The sequence below is a fragment of the Moschus berezovskii genome, chromosome 24, assembly GCF_049115385.1.
Source record: "Moschus berezovskii isolate FMDL1 chromosome 24, NW_MosBer_1.0, whole genome shotgun sequence".
Taxonomy (NCBI): Eukaryota; Metazoa; Chordata; class Mammalia; order Artiodactyla; family Moschidae; genus Moschus; species Moschus berezovskii.
Window position 1 is genome coordinate 56,730,134 of NC_142483.1, and position 20,328 is coordinate 56,750,461.

A 20,328-nucleotide genomic window follows, 5' to 3' on the forward strand; every position below is an offset into this window, starting at 1 on the left:
ATGCAAGAGACCTGGGTTCGATCCCTGAGTCAGGAAGATCCCCTGGAGAAGGAAATGGCAACCCACTCCAGTATTCCTGCCTGGAGAATCCCATGGACAGAGGAGCCTGGTGGGCTACAGTCCATGGGGTCGCAAAGAGTTGGACACGACTGAGCGACTAACACACGACACACCGGCTAGAATTTAACAATAGGAAATGAAATGAGTGACAAACTAGGCCAGTGCTGAAGATGAGGGAGAATACATCACTTCCCCATCCTTCTGCTCTGCCACAACCCACTCCATCCCCACGGGCATGGTGCAAATGGCTTTGCCTGTGCCAGCAATGGGTTTCCTCCATCACATACTGAAAAGTCAGATCAAGGTTTTTAGATCCTTGTAATTACAGAGCTAAAAAGCAATTGGAGAAATATATTCTGCACCTTCAGAGGTCTGACGTGACTTTCTGGTGACAGAGAACAGGGCCGTGCTGCTAAGGGATAATTTTCCCATTCAATCCTTCAGCCTTTTCTGAAAGTGAAAGATTCCTAGCACCATCTTTCGATTAAGTGAATTCAGTTAATTAGCTTCACAAACACAGCCCATGCATTATTCAGCAGCAGCCAATTCCTCAAAACTGTCTCTGCAGTTGTCAAGCAAACCTTTCTGTCACTTCCCCAGGGAGAAGGGGCCGGTGTCTCCCAGGAGGATCCACGTTTGAGTCAGAGCTCATTCCGGGGTGGGGGCTCCGGTGGGAAGACAAGGGCATGCTGGCCTGCACTGGGGCAGCGGGTGAGTTGGAGGGTGGATTGATGCATCAGGTATGAAAAAGGGTAAAGGAATCTGAATGATCTCATTATTTAAAAAAAAAAAAGAAAGTGAAATGGTTCATTTGTGGCCTTGTAGAAGTATGTGCCCTGGAGAGGCACTCTGCCTCATCACATTCACTTCCTTGGGATCCAGTAACCCCCGTTTGTGGTTTTATCACTGCAGGACGACACAGCAGGCTTCCCACACACACCAGCAAAGTCAGAAAGAGAAAGACAAGGACTGTATGATACCACTTGTACATGGAATCTAAAATATGACCCAGATGAACCTATCTAAGGGACAGAGAGAGACTTACAGATTTAGAAAACAAAGTTACGGTCACCAAAGGGGAAAAGTAGGGGAAGGGAAAAATTAGGAGTTTGGGATTAACATACGCACACTACCGTATATACAGATAACCGCCAGTGACCTGTTGTATAGCACAGGGGACTCGATTCAATAATTTATGTAATAAACCATAATGTCCGACTCTTTGCTACCCTGACTGTTTGTAGCCCACCAGGCTCCTCTGTCCATGGAATTCTTCAGGCAATAACACTGGAGTAGATTGCCATGCCCTTCTCCAGGGGATCTTCCCAACTCAGGGATTAAACCCCCATCTCCTACATTTCAGGCAGATTCTTTACCATCTGAGCCACCAGGGAAGCCCTAGGTGGTAAAGAACCTGCCTGCCAATGCAGGAGACTGAGATGCAGGTTTCATCCCTGGGTCGGGAAGATCCCCTGGAGGAGGGCATGGCAACCGACTCCAGTGTTCTTGCCTGGAGAATCGCATGGACAGAGGAGCCTGACAGGCTACAATCCATGGGTCTGCAAAGAGTTGGACACTACTGAAGCGACTTAGCATGCACACAGCACACACAGTAAAGCCTGATGTAAGAACATGAAAAAACAATATATATCTGAGTCACTCTGCTGTATAACAGAAATTAGCACAACACTGTAAATCAACTATAGTTCAATAAAAAACACCCTCAAACTGAATCCCCTGTACTACCTCCCTTTTGATGGCCATGGTCCAAGTCACTGTCACCTCTCACCTGTGATAAAGGTGGCAGTCTCCTAACTGGTCCCCTTACTTCCTCCCTCACCGTATAGTCTCTTCTTGCACAGCAGACAAAGATTCCTACAGATGTTAATTCAGATTACAGAGCCCTTGAATGGCCTCCCCTCTCACTCAGGCAAATCTGCACATTTCTAACAGGTCACCAGAGGGGAAGAGTGGGGGAAGGGCTCAATTAGGAGTGTGGGATTAACATACGCACACTACTGTATACACAGATAACCATTTAGATTCTAATTTCCTGCATTATTTTTTCTCCTTCACGCCTTCCTGACCCCTCCCGCACTCTCCTCTCTGCTCACTCGGTCCTGGCCTCACAGGCCTCGTTGCAGTACATTATTTTTTAAGCCATGTCCTATGCCGAAAATGCTCTTCTGTTAATATTCCCCTTCCCTCATAGATAGCTACCTGGCTCAGTCCATCACCTCCCACAAGTCATTACTCTAACATAATCTTTTCATTGTGGACTAGCCTGACTGAGTCGTTTTACCTTGGAAACCCTCCTCCAACCCCTGGAATTCCTAATCCCCCTTACATATATATATTCGTGCCTGCTCAGTCGTGCCTGATTCTTTGCGACCTCATGGACTGTAGCCCCCACGTCCCTCTGTCCATTGAATTTTCCAGGCAAGAATACTGGAGTGGGTTGCCATTTCCTCCTCCAGAGAATTTTCTTGACCCAGGGATCAAACCTACACATCTCCCACACGTCTCCAGCATCTCCTGCGTTATAGGCAGATTCTTTACTATTAAGACACCAGGGAAGTCCAGCTCCTGGAATTCCTAATCCTCTTTATCTTCCTCTATTCTTAGTTCTCTGTTGGGATTCCAAAGATTTAGAGCAGTGCCTGGCACTTAGTAGGTCCTTGTGAAATATTTGTTCATTTGAATGATATAATCCCTGCTAAAGGCAGTCTGAGCCCATGAGAAGAGTTCAGGGTAATTTGCAGAGGCCCCCACAGCCCATGCCTGTTTAAAAAAGAAAAAATAGCTGTATAATCACCATGAAAACTGCCACAAATTACCAAGATCAAAAACCAGAAAGGCTTGCAGTTATGAAACACTGAAACTTGAAGCTAATCTTCCCGCCCTGACTGAACCAGTAACCTTTGCGTCTCCATGGAATTCATAGATTATTTCAGCCTCTGAATATCAGTGCTTAAAACTATCAAGATTCCCAGTTGATTCACTAATTGGGAGTTTTACAAAACGATAAATGGCTCTTTCTCTCTTGCATTTCTGAGTTCAGGAATAAGGAACAGAGAGATGAATTAATTAGATGAACACAAAAATACCAACTTTATTTGTGGTGTAGGAGAAAGCAGCTTGGATCTACAGCCACAACCATGAACCCAGATGATCCTTCTTCCCTTCTTATTTGTTCATTGGTAAAACCCACCGCATCTCTCTGGGGCAGTTGGAGACTCTAAAGGACTGAGACCTGAGAAAAGAGGCTGTATGTCTCAGTGTGAGGTGAGGGAGAGTGGTTGAAAATAAAAAGATCCATTTTATCTGGTGCCAGCTTTCACTACAGGGCTGTTGTAGGTGAAGAGTGAGTCCTTCAGAATTCAGGTTTCTGTCATTTCATCGGATGACAGGAGCTGGCATATTCCAACCACCAAGAGAATCTTGTAAACTCTCTGGGGGGTCTTGATTTCTTTTTCCGCTTTTATTTAGCCTCCAAAAGGGAGCAGAGGAAAGAAAAGATAGAAATCCTGACATTTCCACTAGTTAATTACTTTCTCCTCCTCCTCTGTCTTTCTTTCCTTCTTCTCCTCCACCTTTTCATCCCCTTCCCTGCCTTTTTTCTGGCCACTCCACGCAGCATGCAGGATCTTAATTCACTGACCAGGGAACCCATGCCTCTCGCAGTGGAAATTTGGAGTCTTAACCACTGGACCCCAGGGAAGTCCCTCATTTTTTATTTTTCCTGACTGCAGTCTTCTTCTTTCTTGACTTGGATAGAAGAAAAGCGAGGCTGAAACTTCTGGCTTCTTGACTTTCTCTTCCCTCCCTTCCCTCCACCTCACGCTCTCTCCTCCTACCCGCTTCTCTATTCTTCCACGCCCTTCCTTCCCTTCCCTCTCCCTCCCTACCACCTCTTTCTCTCTTTGAATTTTGGGTAGATTTCTTTCATTTATTCCACACCGCATGAGCCAGATGTTTTACAGTTAGCTGCAGAGGATTATGTTTTCTTGTTTCCCATCATCCTTTCCTAGGACCATAAATCCTGAAATTCTTGAGCCCACAAATCACCAACTTACATAAACAAAGACTGGGGAAAGCACACCATGACGGCGGCGTTTTAAAGGCTGCGGTTATTCCGGCAGCAAATGCTTTCTGTCATCTTCTTGGTCCCTGACTGCTGTTTCAGATGCCACTGGTCCATGAAATAATTTAACATTCAGTTCCAAAGTGCAAGCCCAACCGATGTTTCCAGACATGTCCCTACTATAAAACAGTCAAGGTTATTCGTTTAAACATTCATGGAGCTTCCAAACATGTCAGCGTTTTTATGGCATCATTGGTGACAGCTGTAATGTTAGCAGTAATTACAGATTGAGGAGATGTTTGTCATGAAATGTAAAGCACATTATTGAATATCTATATGGCTCAGCAGGAGAAATGACTCTTACCCCTTCTTCCACGTGATCCTCAGCTTGTATTTAGGTCCCCTCTCCTTCCCCAGGCTTAAAAGTATTCATTAAACCACCTCTTTCTCAATAATCCTTTAAAACTATGGAACAGGGCTGACAAACTCCACTACCTACAGAAGCTGGGAGGTAAATAAGAGAAGTATTTGGATGTAAGAAAACCAGTAGAGCAAAATTGACAAAAGCTAGCCAGTCAGCTGCAGTGTCAGAGATACAATAGGTAGATGTAGAGACCAAGATCCTTTGGAACACTGCCCGCCCTGTCTAAGGGCACAGAGGCCCTGTTCTTTATTTCTTGGTGAGAATGTAGCCGTGCACTGCCAGATCTTCCAAATTTCTGGAGAAGCTGCAATTTGGATATTGATGTGGAATCTTGTATTAGCTCAGATGCCAGCAACTCTTCAGATTTATCTAGCAGAAATTCAAATAGTGCTGTGTGGAACAAAGGTCATTTGAAAAGTAGAACTGCCTCAAAATAGCCATCGCTTTGTTATGGGACAACAGAAACCTAGCATCTCTGACAATTCTGTTGCTTTGCCATGAACTTCAGGTCATCAGTTAGCTAATAAAGGAGGAACACAAAGTGAAAAAATTTAGATTTAATGGTGCAGATGAAGTACAAATAACTTCAATACTACTGGGTTGGCCAAAAATTTTGTCTTGTTTTTTCCGAAACATCTTACAGAAAAACCCAAATGAACTTTTTGGCCAACCCAGTATTTATTATAACAGATTTGGGTTGACTACCTGCTTCATACCAGGCACTGGGTGAAATGCTTGTGTCATACCAGTGAACAACACAGCTGAAATCTCTAACCTCCTTGAACTTATTAACCCTGGAGGGAAGATGTATTGTTGACATCAATATTCAGATGAGCCCCCAAATTACAGAAAACTTATTTGAACCCAAGTCTGTGGGATTCCAGATCCTTGTCTGTTTTCATCTGTGTGCCATACTCCATGCTAGTTCCTGGGAGGAGTGGGATGAGGAGATTGGGAGATGGCCTTCATAATAAGGAACTTGTGTGTGTATTAAGGGAGTGGGGTCTGACCAAGTGACATCACATCACACAGTATTGACCTTCATAGCATATCATCATGCAGCCATTAGGTTTATTCTGCTTGGGTGGGGCGGTGTCCACACCATGTGGCATGTGAGATTTTCCCTGACCAGGGGTCAAGCCCGGGTCCCCAGCGTGGAGAGCACAGAGTCTTAACCGTTGGACCCCCAGGGAAGTCCATCAGGTTTACTCTTGACTAGAATGGGTCTTCCCAGGTGGTGCTAGTGGTAAAGAATCCTCCATCCAATGTAGGAGACGTCAGAGACCCGGGTTTGATCCCTGGGTTAGGAAGATCCTCTGGAGGAAGGCATGGCAACCCACTCCACTATTCTGGCCTGGAGAATGCCATGGATAGTCCATGGGGTCACAAAGAGTCAGGCACGACTGAGTGACTTCCACTTATTCTCATTTTACAGATAAGGTAATTGAGGTTTAAAAAAGATTTAAAAAATAACTCAAGATCACATGGATAATCAGTGGTAGATAATGCAATTCAAGGTCAGTCTGTCCTGATTTAAAGTATGTGCTATAAACATTAGTCCTGCTCTGAGACCCAAACCCTGTCCTTTCAAGATCAGCAGAGACAGGGGAGTGAAAAGCTGGGCCCCAGACAGCATGTTTGATACCCTGATTCCATCACTGCCCGTTGGCAGGAAGCCCATGGCAAAGGTCCCTTCTGCAGGCTTGTGGTCAGGGGTTTGAACTCAGCCCTGCTCAGCGATGAAAAGCATAACAGCAGGCAGACAAAACCCTTCATCCCCTACTCCAGTCCTTAGCTCAGACGTGGCCGCAATGGATTTGGCTACTGTCCATCACTGCATTCTCTTACTGATGCAGCCAGCTGTCTAAGGAAATTCAGCAGCCCATGTAGATAGCAAAATAAGAAACCCACTAAGCCATCATAAGTGGAACAGGTCATGTTGTAGGCTAGTCACATTAGAGCCATCTGTTCTTGGTATAATATACAGTGAACTAATAATTATCAACAAATATTTTACCTCTCTAATTTGAGGTAAGCTGGGAAAATCTTAGGGCTATTTATAAATAAATGTCTTCTCGTCGAGTATTTATGAATAAGTTTTGAGTTCTACAGTTTAGAAGTAAACTATCTTTTCCCATACATCTGTTCCTTGTTTTCTGTTTTTTAACTTTGTCAACTTGCCTAGTGACCCAAGCTAGCAATCTGAATTGTTTAAAAATTTCCCTCTACTTCAGTCTTTGTGGGCTTGCCCAGGAGCTCAGTGGTAAAGCACCCACCTGCCCATGCAGAGGATGTAGGTTCAATGCCTGGGTCAGAAAGATCCCTTGGAGAAGGAAATGGCAACCCACTGCAATATTCTTGCTTGGGAAATTCCACGGATGGAGGGGCCTGGCGGGCTACAGTCCATGGAGTCACAAAAGAGTCAGACACAACTAAGGGACAAAAAAACAAATCAGTCTTTCCAGTAATCATCAAAGCCTATCTGTTTGCACCTCTGAAATTTCTCAGAGTCTTCTGTTCTTCATTTCTGCTGTCTTTGCCAAGACTAGTCTTGCAGTCAATTGGTTGGTCAGTTACAATCACTTCCATATCAGTTTTCCAGTTTTCTTTTTTCCCCAACATTGCTGGTTTTAAAACATCTTAAAATATGATTCTGTTCTGTCAACACCCTTCAAGAATGCTTCATGGTTTACAGGGTAAAATTTGAACTCTCTTGTCATGCATAATGTTTGAGCCCTTTTATTCATCCCAACTTTTATTAAGCTTCTACTGTTTGTTCCCTGACAGTAAAATCAGAAATAAGGACCGGTTCCTGTCACTGAGGGAGACTGCCTGGAATCTAGTGGAGGGGTTGTCTGTGCGAAGGCAAATCCAGTAAGTATATGAGGTGTTAGTGAGAAGTTTGCTTGAGGTGGTGTGTGTTCGGTGAAGGAGTGGTTAAGTCCTGCGGGTCGGTCTGTTGCTTGACTTCCTAGCATGGGTGCTGTGCTTTCCCACCGTCCCAGATTGTGCTGCTCCTGGTTTTAGGCACAAAAGGCAGGACATAGGCTCAGCTAATTAATGTTTCCCTGCCCCAGGTTGCAGTCAGCGGTTCCGGGATGGGTTCGTGAACAAGGCTGGTCAAACAATAAAAGGAGTCTCAGAACTTCTGCAGAGGAATCTGGGTCACAGATGCTCCCAGTTTCTTTCCAGACAAGGAAACCCAGGAGCTGCTGGCAGCCCTCTGAAAAAATAAGAGGGAGGCCAAGGTCGGGGGAAGGCAGCACTGGGAAAAACAAGGCAGAAAGATGACAGGAAGTGCTGTACTGAGCTGAGGGATCAAGTCTTGCTGAAATTTTGCCCTAATTCTGACCTGTTCAGTTAGGTGAGCCAAAATAGCCTCTTTGCTGTTTTAGCAAGATTGTTGTGCTTTGGATCCCAGTCTTCATCCCTCTTCTCTTAGAAACTCTGGGAACCATACTTCTGGAGTCGAAAGAAAGGCCTCTCCTCCGGTAGATTCTACCCTGTGGGACCTACAATGCTTTGGTCAGCTGTGTTCTTCTGAGTTGAAATGTCTGCTTTTTGCTTCAGGACTCTCATTATTAAGTCTTTCTCTGTCTCTTTTTGCTGAAGCATATACACAGATGGACTGTGTTCTGGGTGCCTCCCGGAAATCCACTGCTCACACGCATCTTAGGGAACCAGCCCGCTCCTGTTCCCAGTCCATACGGTGCAGGCATCTCTGACTGTGGCCTTTAGCTCTAGGAGAGGACGCAGACCCAGGCTCGGCCAATGAGCTCCCTGTGCTTCTCTGGCTACAAAAATAGGAGGTTAGCCGTGGATCTGTGACTAACCAACATCTCTCCAATGTTGGTCAGGGTCCGATCAGGAAACAGATATACAGGGTTGTCTGAACAGGAAGATTTATTATAAAGGATTGTTGATGTTTTACAGGGGATTAGTTAAAAAGGGATAAAAGAGTAGCCTAAAGAACATTCTAGGACTGAGGTAGAACACCCAAGGAAGGACCAAACTGAGATGGGACGTTCTCCCTGAGGCCAGGATTCAGACCCCACAGGGGAGTCTGATTGTAGCCGCTGGATGGTGAGGAGGCTCCTGAGGACGCTCAGACTAGAGCTGGTCCAGCGTTGTCCGGGCGTGGCCAGCAGGCAGAGATTCCCCAGAAAGCTGCCTGTAGGAGTCGCTATGGAAACTGCAGGGAATCATGTTGGAGTCGTGGAGTGGGGCTGGGGTTCTGGAGCCATGGGAACTCTGTGAACCTGTCACCAGGAAGCTGATGGTAAGTGAGCGAGGGCCCTTGTGGAACCCACTCCTAGGAAGCTTGCTGCTTCACCCCTGGAACTGGCCGGGCAGCCGCCCACAGGACTTTGTTCGGTGGATCTTCCTGATGGGAAGCCCACCGGGGGCGGTGACCTCCACTGAGTGTCCTGGGTGTCAGCCCAACGCAGCAGGAGCCAGGAAAGGCCAAGCCTGCTGGAACCAGGAAGGGAGCCCTTTACCTCCCCGGGGCCTCTCCAGGCCCCTCCAGCACCTGCTACTGACAGAACTTGACATCATTCCTGCTGGCAAGAGAAAAGTGTTCCCGCATCACGGGAAGGACAGTGGAGGCTAGATTTGTAGCCAAGAGGCAATGAATTGCTAACTGGCACCTTTGCGATTTTAATTTTTTTTTAATAATTTTATTTGTTTGGGATTTTTATGATAACACTAGGAAAGAGATGCTCTCTGGAACCTACCGATAAACACTCAGAGCAAGACAACAGCTACCTTTCCACCAGGAGGGGAAAGCCTGCCGTAGAGTCAAACCAGCACGGAGGAAACGGAGCTCAGAGGTAGGGAGAGGCAGGGTACTGACAGCACTGTTGGGTTTTTGGATCCAGCCATTTCTTCAACTTACACACATTAGGACATTTTAGTGTCAGTTCAGTTCAGTTCAGTCGCTCAGTCATGTCTGACTCTTTGCGACCCCATTAGTCCTGCACCATCGCCATTTAAACCAGTCTGAGCTGGATTTAAGTGTCTCAACCTAAAGAATACTGATCAAATCACGATAAACCATTAAGCTTTAAACTCAGATCAGTGTTCTCTCTAATCTGCATGTGTTGTTTCTTGTTCTTTGACCCTAATTCTGGATACATCATCCCAGAAGCACAGGTGATCTGAGATCTGGGAGCTCCATTGAATCAAGGAGTTTTCCTTGAACTTGAAATGAAGGCCACCTTTGCACAGTCCCATAAAACTTTTTATGCGACATCCTTGGGCTTCCTGTGTCATTCCCTTTGCAAGTGTACCACAGGCTGTTACAGTTTAATCATTTCATTCTCAGTATCCCATTAATTACAGGGAAACCAATGAGATTGAGAAATTGAGTGACACTGATGGGTAGGGTTCTCAGTGAGAAAATCCAGATTTGAGAGCCTTAGCATTTGTTTCCCAGATTTAGAGCAATTTCTGACTGGATGAAGTCTTTAGAGTGAGCCAAGATTCTCAACAAAACCTGAGTATTGCCTGCCCTTTTTGAATAGAATGATTTCAACATGAATGGTGAATGAATAGCTCTAATATGGTCCTATAAACTTAAATGGTCACAATTTAAGAAACTGAATTGGTTTTGATGGGTGCTTTTTCCTACCACTGTTGAAAGGTAATTTGCCTGAAAGTCAAAGACAAGGGAAGAGAACTTTGTTGAAGGCACAGCAGAATGGTTTCCAGGTGAACCGTGAGCTGCTCCATGATCTCAGGGCCCTCGACTGAGGCCAAGTTGTATCCAGAACAGTCACGCAAGTAACCTGACAGGGGGGACCATTTTCAAATATGTGACAGCCAGAAACTGCTCTCAAGTAACCTGGCACTGATCCCAGTGATGACAGCCTCTCTGACTGTCATCTGTCTCATATGTAGTCCAAGTTAGAAGGTTTGCAGCAGAACAGGACTTGATTGGAAAAAGAAAGAGAACTGATTTACCCATCTCATTGATTTTTGACAATTTTTAACATTTTCCATATTATGCTAAAGGAAACTTTTGATCCAAAGCAGGGGAGAAGGAAATGGCAGCCCACTCCAGTGTTCTTGCCTGGAGAATCCCAGGGACGGGGGAGCCTGGTGGGCTTCTATCTATGGGGTCGCACAGAGTCGGACATGACTGAAGTGACTTAGCAGCAGCAGCAGAGGGGAGGTGTGGTGGATCATTTTCATTCAAAGTGGGGAACTTCACACAAAAAAGGCAGAGAATATCTTCTTCCCTAATATCCTCCTACTTTAAGAAGGAGAACTTGAGTGTGGATCTAAGCTGAATATTTACCTAGCGATTCCAAAACATAAAGGTAAAATGTTGGGAATCCCTCCCTCACAAAGGACCATAGAACTTTGAGGACAAGCAGCGCATATTCCAAGATTTGAGCCCAAAGCTCTCTAGTAGGAGAAACGTGGTTTCTACAGCCTTGGGGAAGGGAAAGTTCATATTTTCTCAACAGGCAGAAAATTTTCCTGAGGAAAGAGAGATCTAAAGGTATGCAATGAACACACCCCAGGGCTATGCCAGCTGATGTTTCCTGTAAGTACAGGTTTTTGAAGTGCTTCCTCTAAGTTCTTGCAAAAGGAGGATCTTTAAAAGAATCAGTGGGCTCTTGGAAGACCTCAGAGAACCATAATCATTGATAAGCCTATTTGTCCAAGATAGATCAGTATAACTCTGCTCACTTCTTCTTTTTTTTTTTTTTGGCAGTATCCAAAATGTAGGAGCAGCCCGATTGACAACTGCTAGATGCATGGTTAAGGCTTCCCAGGTGGCGATAGTGAAGATGCATGGTTAAAAAATTATGGTAAAGCCATCTAATACTATCCAGCAACAAAATAAATGAGATCGTGACACGTTACAATACACATGAACTTCTAAATAATTGTTCTGAGTGGAAGAAGGCAGACAAAGAGAGTACATACTGTATGATTCCACTTATGGAAAGCTCTACAAATGCAGATGAAACTATAGTGACAGAAAGCAGGTTGAGAGTGGCTTGAGTATTTGAGGAAGATGATGAGAAGAAAAGATGAGAAGGAGGAATTTAAAAGGGGCCCAAGGAAATTTGGGGGACGATGCATGTTTTTGCCCTTCTGATTGTGGTGACTGCTTTCTAGGTATATCCATATGCCAGACATATCAGATTGCATACTTTAAATATCATGTGCCAACTATGCCCTGGTGATGCTGTTAAATCTCCACACAAACAACTCTGGTCACTCAGTGGCCAGAACAATTACGTTTGACCTTGAGACCTTCTTGAAAAGAAGACTGCCTTCCACCTTGAGGAACAGAATATATGTCATGTAGATGGCAAGAACATCATTGTGACATGTCAGCCATGGACTAGCCATAGAAATGGTGCAAGAGCTTCCAGGGTGTCAGAGCTACTGGGTGTGAATTCTTCATAGTGGGACCAAATGAAAGTTTAGACGGAAATCACTTACCTTTTTATGGACGTTGAAGTCCTTATGCCATGTGCTGTGCTCAGTTGCTCAGTTGTGTCTGACTCTTTGAGACCCCATGGACTGTAGCCCACCAGGCTCGTCTGTCCTTGGAATTCTCCAGGCAAGAATACTGGAGTAGGTTTCCATGCCCTCCTCCAGGGGATCTTCCCAACCCAGGGATTGAACTTGGGTCTCCTGCTTTGGCAAGTAGATTCCTTACCACTTAGCCACCTTGGTTATAGCTAAGACTTGCGTTGCAGTTGGGGTAGAAAAAGACTACCTGGTGAGTATGACAACGGGTAAACATGGACTTCCCTGGTGGCTCAGAGGTTAAAGCGTCTGCCTCCAATGTGGGAGACCCGGGTTCGATCCCTGGGTCGGGAAGATCCCCTGGAGAAGGAAACGGTAACCCACTCCAGTATTCTTGCCTGGAGAATCCCATGGACGGAGAAGCCTGGTAGGCTACAGTCCACGGGGTCGCAAAGAGTCGGACACGACTGAGCGACCGAACGCAACGCAACGCAAACATGGACTTGGCGTTTATCACCATAAGACTGGAATGCTGGGAAGAGCCTGGGAGGTAGGAAGATCAATCTCATCATCCTGGACCAAGACCTCAGCTTGTCCTGGTTCAGTCTACAAACAGCCACATTTACCTTCTTGTCTTTATTTTTATTAAGAATGTGTTTAACAACCAGCAGTGTATGGGCCTAGGCTAGACAAAGCAGATGAAGCGGTTTCCATACCACACTATGTGCAGAAGATCTAAGACTTCTCTGTAGTTTCAGAGGACTGAGCTTAGAGTCAATGGGCAAAAATTACTGAGGGGTAGCACTTGATTTAATGTGAAGAAGTCATTATTAATATTGGGTAGTATTTTAAAAGCAAGAAGGGTCGCTTTGTGAGATCGTAGTCTCCTTGTCAGCAAGAGCATTGGAGCAGAAGCTAATTACAGATACTGTTTCTACAGTTTGTGCTCCCTTAAGCTAAATTACATGTAATTTGATTGATTAATTCAGGAACACAATCTGTATTGTGTGGACCACTATTAGCTATAACATGATAGCTTAGGGGAAAAAGTGTTACAGGAAGCATGGTATTAATAATACACAGATGTTCAAGTGCTGCTTGCTTACTTTGCATCCGTTCCTTTGTTAAGTGTCAGCAATCATGAACTGTGTTGCACTTTTGTGCATTTTGCAATCTGATTTATGTTCATGTCCAAAATAATATACAATATAGATGATATGGAGGTATATGTGAAACTGTCGTCTGCTTAGTCACTTCTCTGACACAATATTTTAATAAAGTGAGATTTCTTACGATCATAGCCCCAACAACTGTAGGGTCACAGCCCCTATGGAAGGGCTGTCATAGACTGGGCAATATCAGATTAGAACTTCTAAGGCAATTATCAGTTCTTCTGAGAAATCCATAATTTGACTATCTTGGGCCAGGTCTCAAAAAGCCCCTAGAGGGAGGAGGGGATTGCGACACACAAACTTGAGTCACAGACTCCTCCCTAAGAAGATCCCGCCGGCGCCAAGAATTAAGAAACTCCTCCCAAGAAAAGTCCCGCCGGCGCCAAAAGTCGAGCCAATCAGTAAAAGAGGGAAACCCCCCCCCCTAAAAACCGCGCGCGTATAAGCTGGCCAATGAGCTTCCGTGCATGTATAAACTGGCCAATGAGCTTCTGCCAGCTTGATCTTTTGAACAGAAATAGGTGCTTATGTATCCTGGAACCTGTCCCCGCCATATTTGGTTTTCTTTTAAACCAACCAATGAAAACCCTGTAACCAAGCTTCTCGCTTCTGTACCCGCGCTTTCTGCATCCCGACCCCATAAAAACCCCCTGCTCCAGCCGTTGGGCGCGCAAGTCCACCGAGAGACTTTGTCGCCCCAGGTACCTGTGTATCTGAATAAACCTCTTGCTGTTTGCATCCGAACGTGAATGGTCTCGCTGTTCCCTGGGAAGGGTCTCCCTTGTGGGAAAGATACTCCACGGAGGTCTTTCATTTGGGGGCTCGTCCGGGATCCGGAGACCCCCCCCTCGCCCAGGGACCACCGACCCCTCGTCGGGAGGTAAGCTGGCCAGCGTTTTATGTTTTACTGTTTTATGTTTTCGTGCTTTCTGTGTGTCTGTTGTGGTGCGACTTGAGTTTCAGCTGAAACAATCTGTATCTGGCGGAGTCAGGAAGGAGCTGACGAGCTCGAACTTCCCTCCGCAAGCCTGGAAGACGTTCCAAGGCTAACTGGAGCCCGATTTTTCGGTGCTCATCCGTCTCAGTTCACGACCAGAGTCGGACTTTTCGGGGCTCCGCCCTTGTCCGAGGGGTACGTGAAACTTCAGGGAGGCGAGGGATCCGGACCCTCATCTACGCCTCCATCCGAGCTTTTGTTTTCAGTTTTGCGCAAAAACCGTGCCGTGCGATTTTGGTGTATTAGTCTCTGTGTCATGTTTGTTTGTCTTATAACAGGAGTACTCTTACTAGAAAAAATGGGTCAATCTCTAACCACCCCCCTGAGTCTTACTTTACAGCATTGGAAAGATGTCCAAGACATCGCCCATAACCAGTCAGTAGAAGTCCGAAAAAAGAAATGGACAACCTTTTGCTCGTCCGAGTGGCCCTCCTTCAATGTGGGCTGGCCACAGGATGGGACCTTTAACCTTGATATTATTTTCCAGGTAAAGGCAAGAGTGATGGATCCCGGGCCCCCTGGTCATCCCGACCAAGTGGCATACATCGTGACTTGGGAAGCCCTGGCCTACGACCCTCCGCCATGGGTCAAGCCCTTCGTCAATCCCAAGCGCCCTCTTCCCCCATCGGCCCCTGCCCTTCCACCTCTCCCCCTCCCTGCTTCGGCCCAACCGCCTACCCACTCGTCCCTATATCCCGCCCTAACTAAGTCTCCACGGGAAAAAGTTAAAAAAGAAAAACCCACAGCAGCCACTGTGTTGCCGCCGGGAGACGACCTACTCATAGATCTGTTAGCCGAGGACCCTCCACCCTACCGAGACCCAGCCCCAATAAGGGAAGCCGCAGCGGCGGCTCCTGCCCCAGTCGCGCCAGCACCGTCCCCGGTGGCCGGACGACTAAGAGTCCGCAGAGAGCCACCTCCGGATTCCACCTCCCAGGCCCTTCCCCTGCGAACAGGGTCCAACGGCCAGGCCCAATACTGGCCCTTTTCTGCTTCCAACCTTTACAACTGGAAGAATAACAACCCCCCTTTCTCCAAAGATCCCTCCATGTTAACCTCTTTGATTGAGTCCATCCTAGTTACTCACCAACCCACTTGGGACGACTGCCAGCAACTGCTACAAGCGCTGCTGACCACTGAAGAAAGGCAAAAGGTCTTCCTGGAAGCTCGAAAAAACGTCCTAGGCGAAAATGGCCGTCCCACGCAACTGCCTAACGAGATTAATTCCGCCTTCCCTCTGGAACGTCCCGACTGGGATTTCTCTACAGCTGAAGGTAGGAACCACCTACGTCTCTATCGCCAGTTGCTCATAGCGGGTCTCCATGGGGCAGCAAGGCGCCCCACCAATTTGGCCCAGGTAAAACAGGTTATTCAGGGTCCTGAGGAGTCCCCTTCCGCATTCCTGGAGCGGCTTAAAGAAGCCTATCGTATATATACTCCTTACGATCCTGAAGACCCAGGGTGTAACCTCTCTATGTCCTTTATTTGGCAATCTGCACCAGACATTAGAAAGAAACTTGAGAGGCTAGACAACCTCAAAGAAAGTTCCTTACAAGACTTAGTAAAAGAGGCAGAACGCATTTTCAATAAGAGGGAGACTCGAGAAGAGAGAGATGAAAGACTAAAAAGAGAGGCAGAAGAGAGAGACGAGAGGCTTAGAAAAGAAGCAGAAAAGAGAGAAAATGCGAGAGATCGCAAGAGAAATAAAGAATTCAGCAAATTGCTAGCCACCGTAGTATCAGGGCAGCGACAGGATAAGTTAGGGGGAGACAAGAAGGGGCCCCGAGTGGAAAAAGACCAATGTGCCTACTGTAAAGAAAAGGGTCACTGGGTCAAGGACTGCCCAAGGCGACCAAAGGGGGCCCGCCGACCAAAGCCCCAGACGTCCCTCTTGACCCTAGAAGATTAGGAAAGTCAGGGCCAGGAGCCCCCCCCTGAGCCTAGGATAACCCTTGACGTTGGGGGGCAACCTGTCACCTTCTTGGTGGACACCGGCGCACAACACTCCGTGTTGACTCATCCGACGGGACCTCTGAGCAACAAGTCGGCCTGGGTCCAAGGAGCCACAGGGGGCAAGCGGTATCGGTGGACCACGGACCGGAAGGTACATCTGGCTACCGGAGAGGTAACTCATTCCTTTTTGCACGTACCTGACTGTCCTTACCCCCTGTTGGGCCGAGACCTCCTTACAAAACTAAGAGCACAAGTACATTTTAAAGAGACAGGGGCCCATGTTACCGGGCCCCAAGGACAACCCCTTCATGTCCTGACCCTAAAGTTAGAAGATGAATACAAACTTTACGAGGAAGCAGGACCCGACAAGACCAAAAACCTTGCTGCCATCACCCCCTGGCTGCAAAAATTTCCACTAGCTTGGGCCGAGACCGGGGGAATGGGGCTAGCCGTCCGACAGTCACCACTGATAATACCCCTAAAGGCCACAGCCTCCCCTGTGTCGATTAGACAATACCCCATGTCCCAAGAAGCGTACCAAGGAATTAGGCCGCACATTAAGAGACTTTTGGATCAGGGGATTCTGATCTCCTGCCAGTCGCCATGGAACACCCCTCTCCTCCCTGTAAAAAAGCCGGGGTCAGGAGACTACAGGCCAGTCCAGGACTTGAGGGAAGTCAACAAGAGGGTGGAAAACATTCACCCCACAGTCCCTAACCCATACAATCTACTAAGTGGGTTGCCACCGTCACATACCTGGTATACGGTGCTAGATCTCAAAGATGCCTTCTTTTGCCTAAGACTGCACCCAAATAGCCAACTCCTCTTTGCCTTCGAATGGAGAGACCCCGAGCAAGGGATATCCGGCCAGTTGACATGGACCCGACTCCCACAAGGGTTCAAAAACAGCCCAACTCTCTTTGACGAGGCCCTGCATCGGGACCTGGCTGACTTCAGAGTCCAACATCCAGCTCTCATCCTACTACAGTATGTAGATGATCTTCTGTTAGCGGCAAAGACGGAGGAAAGCTGCAAAGAAGGTACGTCTGCCCTCCTTGAAACCCTGGGGACTCTAGGATATCGGGCTTCGGCGAAAAAGGCCCAAATCTGTCAACAACAGGTCACCTATCTGGGATACCAGATCAAAGAGGGACAGAGGTGGCTGACAGAAGCTCGTAAACAAACCATTATGAACATCCCTGCCCCCAAAAGCCCCCGCCAATTGCGGGAATTCCTGGGGGCTGCAGGGTTCTGTCGCCTCTGGATACCAGGCTTTGCCGAGATGGTCGCACCTCTGTTCAGTTCAGTTCAGTCGCTCAGTCGTGTCCGACTCTCCGCGACCCCATGAATCACAGCACGCCAGGCCTCCCTGTCCATCACCAACTCCCGGAGTACACTCAAACTCATGTCCACAGAGTCGGTGATGCCATCCAGCCATCTCATTCTCCGTCGTCCCCTTCTCCTCCCGCCCCCAACCTTTCCCAGCATCAGAGTCTTTTCCAGTGAGTCAGCTCGTCTCATGAGGTGGCCAAAGTATTGGAGTTTCAGCTTTAGCATCAGTCCCTCCAATGAACATCCAGGATTGATCTCCTCTAGAATGGACTGGTTGGATCTCCTTGCAGTATAAGGGACTCTCAAGAGTCTTCTCCAACACCACAGTTCAAAAGCATCGATTCTTCGGCGATCAGCTTTCTTCACAGTCCAACTCTCACATCCATACATGACCACGGGAAAAACCATTGCCTTGACTAGACGGACCTTGGTCGGCAAAGTAATGTCTCTGCTTTTTAATATACTATCAAGGTTGGTCATAACTTTCCTTCCAAGGAGCAAGCGTCTTTTAATTTCATGGCTGCAATCAGCATCTGCAGTGATTTTGGAGCCCAAAAAAACAAAGTCTGACACTGTTTCCACTGTACCCCCTTACAAAACAAGGAGCCTTCTTTGACTGGCGGGAGGAACATTCCGTGGCCTTCAAAAATGTCAAGAGAGCCCTATTGACTTCCCCGGCTCTCGGGCTCCCAGACCTGACCAAGCCCTTTGGACTGTTTGTAGATGAGAGACAAGGCTACGCAAAAGGGGTCCTAGTCCAGGATATAGGACCCTGGAAACGCCCTGTAGCCTACCTCTCGAAAAAGCTAGACCCCGTGGCTTCAGGCTGGCCACCCTGTTTGCGCATGGTGGCAGCTATTGCGGTCCTCATCAAGGACGCCCACAAGTTGACCATGGGGCAGCCCATAACCATCTTTGCCCCACACGCGGTTGAAGCCCTTATCAGACAGCCACCAGACCGTTGGCTGTCCAACTCCCGAATGACCCACTACCAGGCTATGCTTCTGGACACGGACCGAGTTCACTTTGGTCCCGTCGTGGCACTCAACCCTGCCACCCTGCTCCCACTCCCGGAAGAACCAGAGCTGCACGATTGTCACCAGATCCTCGCGGAAACCCACGGAACCAGGCCAGACCTGTCAGATCGACCACTCCCAGACGCAGATATCACCTGGTACACTGATGGCAGTAGCTTCATGGACAATGGGGAAAGAAGAGCAGGAGCGGCCGTGACTACAGAAACAGAGGTAATCTGGGCAGAGGCTCTACCGCCAGGAACCTCCGCCCAAAGGGCCGAGCTTATCGCCCTGACCAAGGCTCTCCAGATGGCAGCAGGTAAGAGGCTTAACGTATATACGGATAGCCGGTATGCGTTCGCCACAGCCCATATCCACGGAGAAATCTATCGGCGAAGAGGGCTCCTGACCTCTGAGGGAAAAGAGATTAAAAATAAGGCTGAAATCCTGGCTCTGCTAAAAGCCCTGTTCCTTCCCCAAAAACTCAGTATCATCCATTGCCCGGGACACCAGAAGGGAGACAATCCTGAGGCACGCGGTAACAGAATGGCTGACCAGGCCGCCCGAGAGGCAGCCTCATGTAAATCGCCGAAAGCCTCACAAACCCTTCCCCTGGCCTCAAAAACTGCTGGTACTGCTCCCGTGCGCTGCCCCTTCCAGTATACCAAGGAGGATACGGACTTGCTGAGAAAAATGGGGGCTTCCTATGAACCAACACAAGGGTACTGGATTTATAAAGAAAAACCTGTAATGCCAAAAAAACAGACTTTAGAATTATTAAATCGTTTACATGGACTGACCCACCTCAGCCCCCGAAAAACAAAGACCCTCCTGGATAGAGAAGAAAACACCCACTATTTGTTAGGAAGAGACAATCTCCTACAACAAATAGCAGACAACTGCAGGGCTTGCGCTCAGGTCAATGCTGGGAGAGTCCAATATGGAGCCGGGGCCCGGGCGCGAGGACACCGACCGGGTACTCATTGGGAAATTGATTTCACAGAGATAAAACCAGGACTATATGGTTACAAATATCTCTTAGTATTCGTGGACACTTTCTCCGGTTGGGTAGAGGCCTTCCCTACGAAGCAAGAAACAGCCAAGACAGTCACCAAAAAATTGCTGGAAGAGATCTTCCCCAGGTACGGGATGCCCCAAACGCTGGGGACAGACAATGGGCCGGCCTTCGTCTCCCAGGTAAGTCAGCTGGTGGCTAAGCTACTGGGGATCAATTGGAAATTACATTGTGCTTATAGACCCCAGAGTTCAGGACAGGTAGAACGGATGAACAGAACCATCAAGGAGACTTTGTCCAAATTAACGCTTGCAACTGGCTCTAGAGACTGGGTGTTCCTACTGCCTCTGGCCCTATACCGGGCCAGAAACACCCCAGGGTCCCATGGTCTGACACCGTTTGAAATATTATACGGGGCTCCACCACCAGCCGCCACCCTCCTTGACCCCCACATTGCAAACCACGCTAACAACCCTTCCTTAAAAGCTCATTTACAGGCACTCCAGATCGTGCAGAGAGAGGTTTGGAAACCGTTGGCCGCAGCTTACCAGGAACAGCTGAAAAAGCCAGTAGTTCCACACCCATTCCAGATCGGAGATTCCGTCTGGGTCCGCAGACATCAGACCACAAACCTAGAACCCCGGTGGAAAGGACCGTATACAGTCCTTTTAACCACGCCAACAGCCCTGAAAGTGGACGGCATCGCTGCTTGGATTCACTCCTCACACGTTAAGCGCGCCCCGCCATCGAGCTCCGCCGACAACAGCCCGGACAGCCCTGA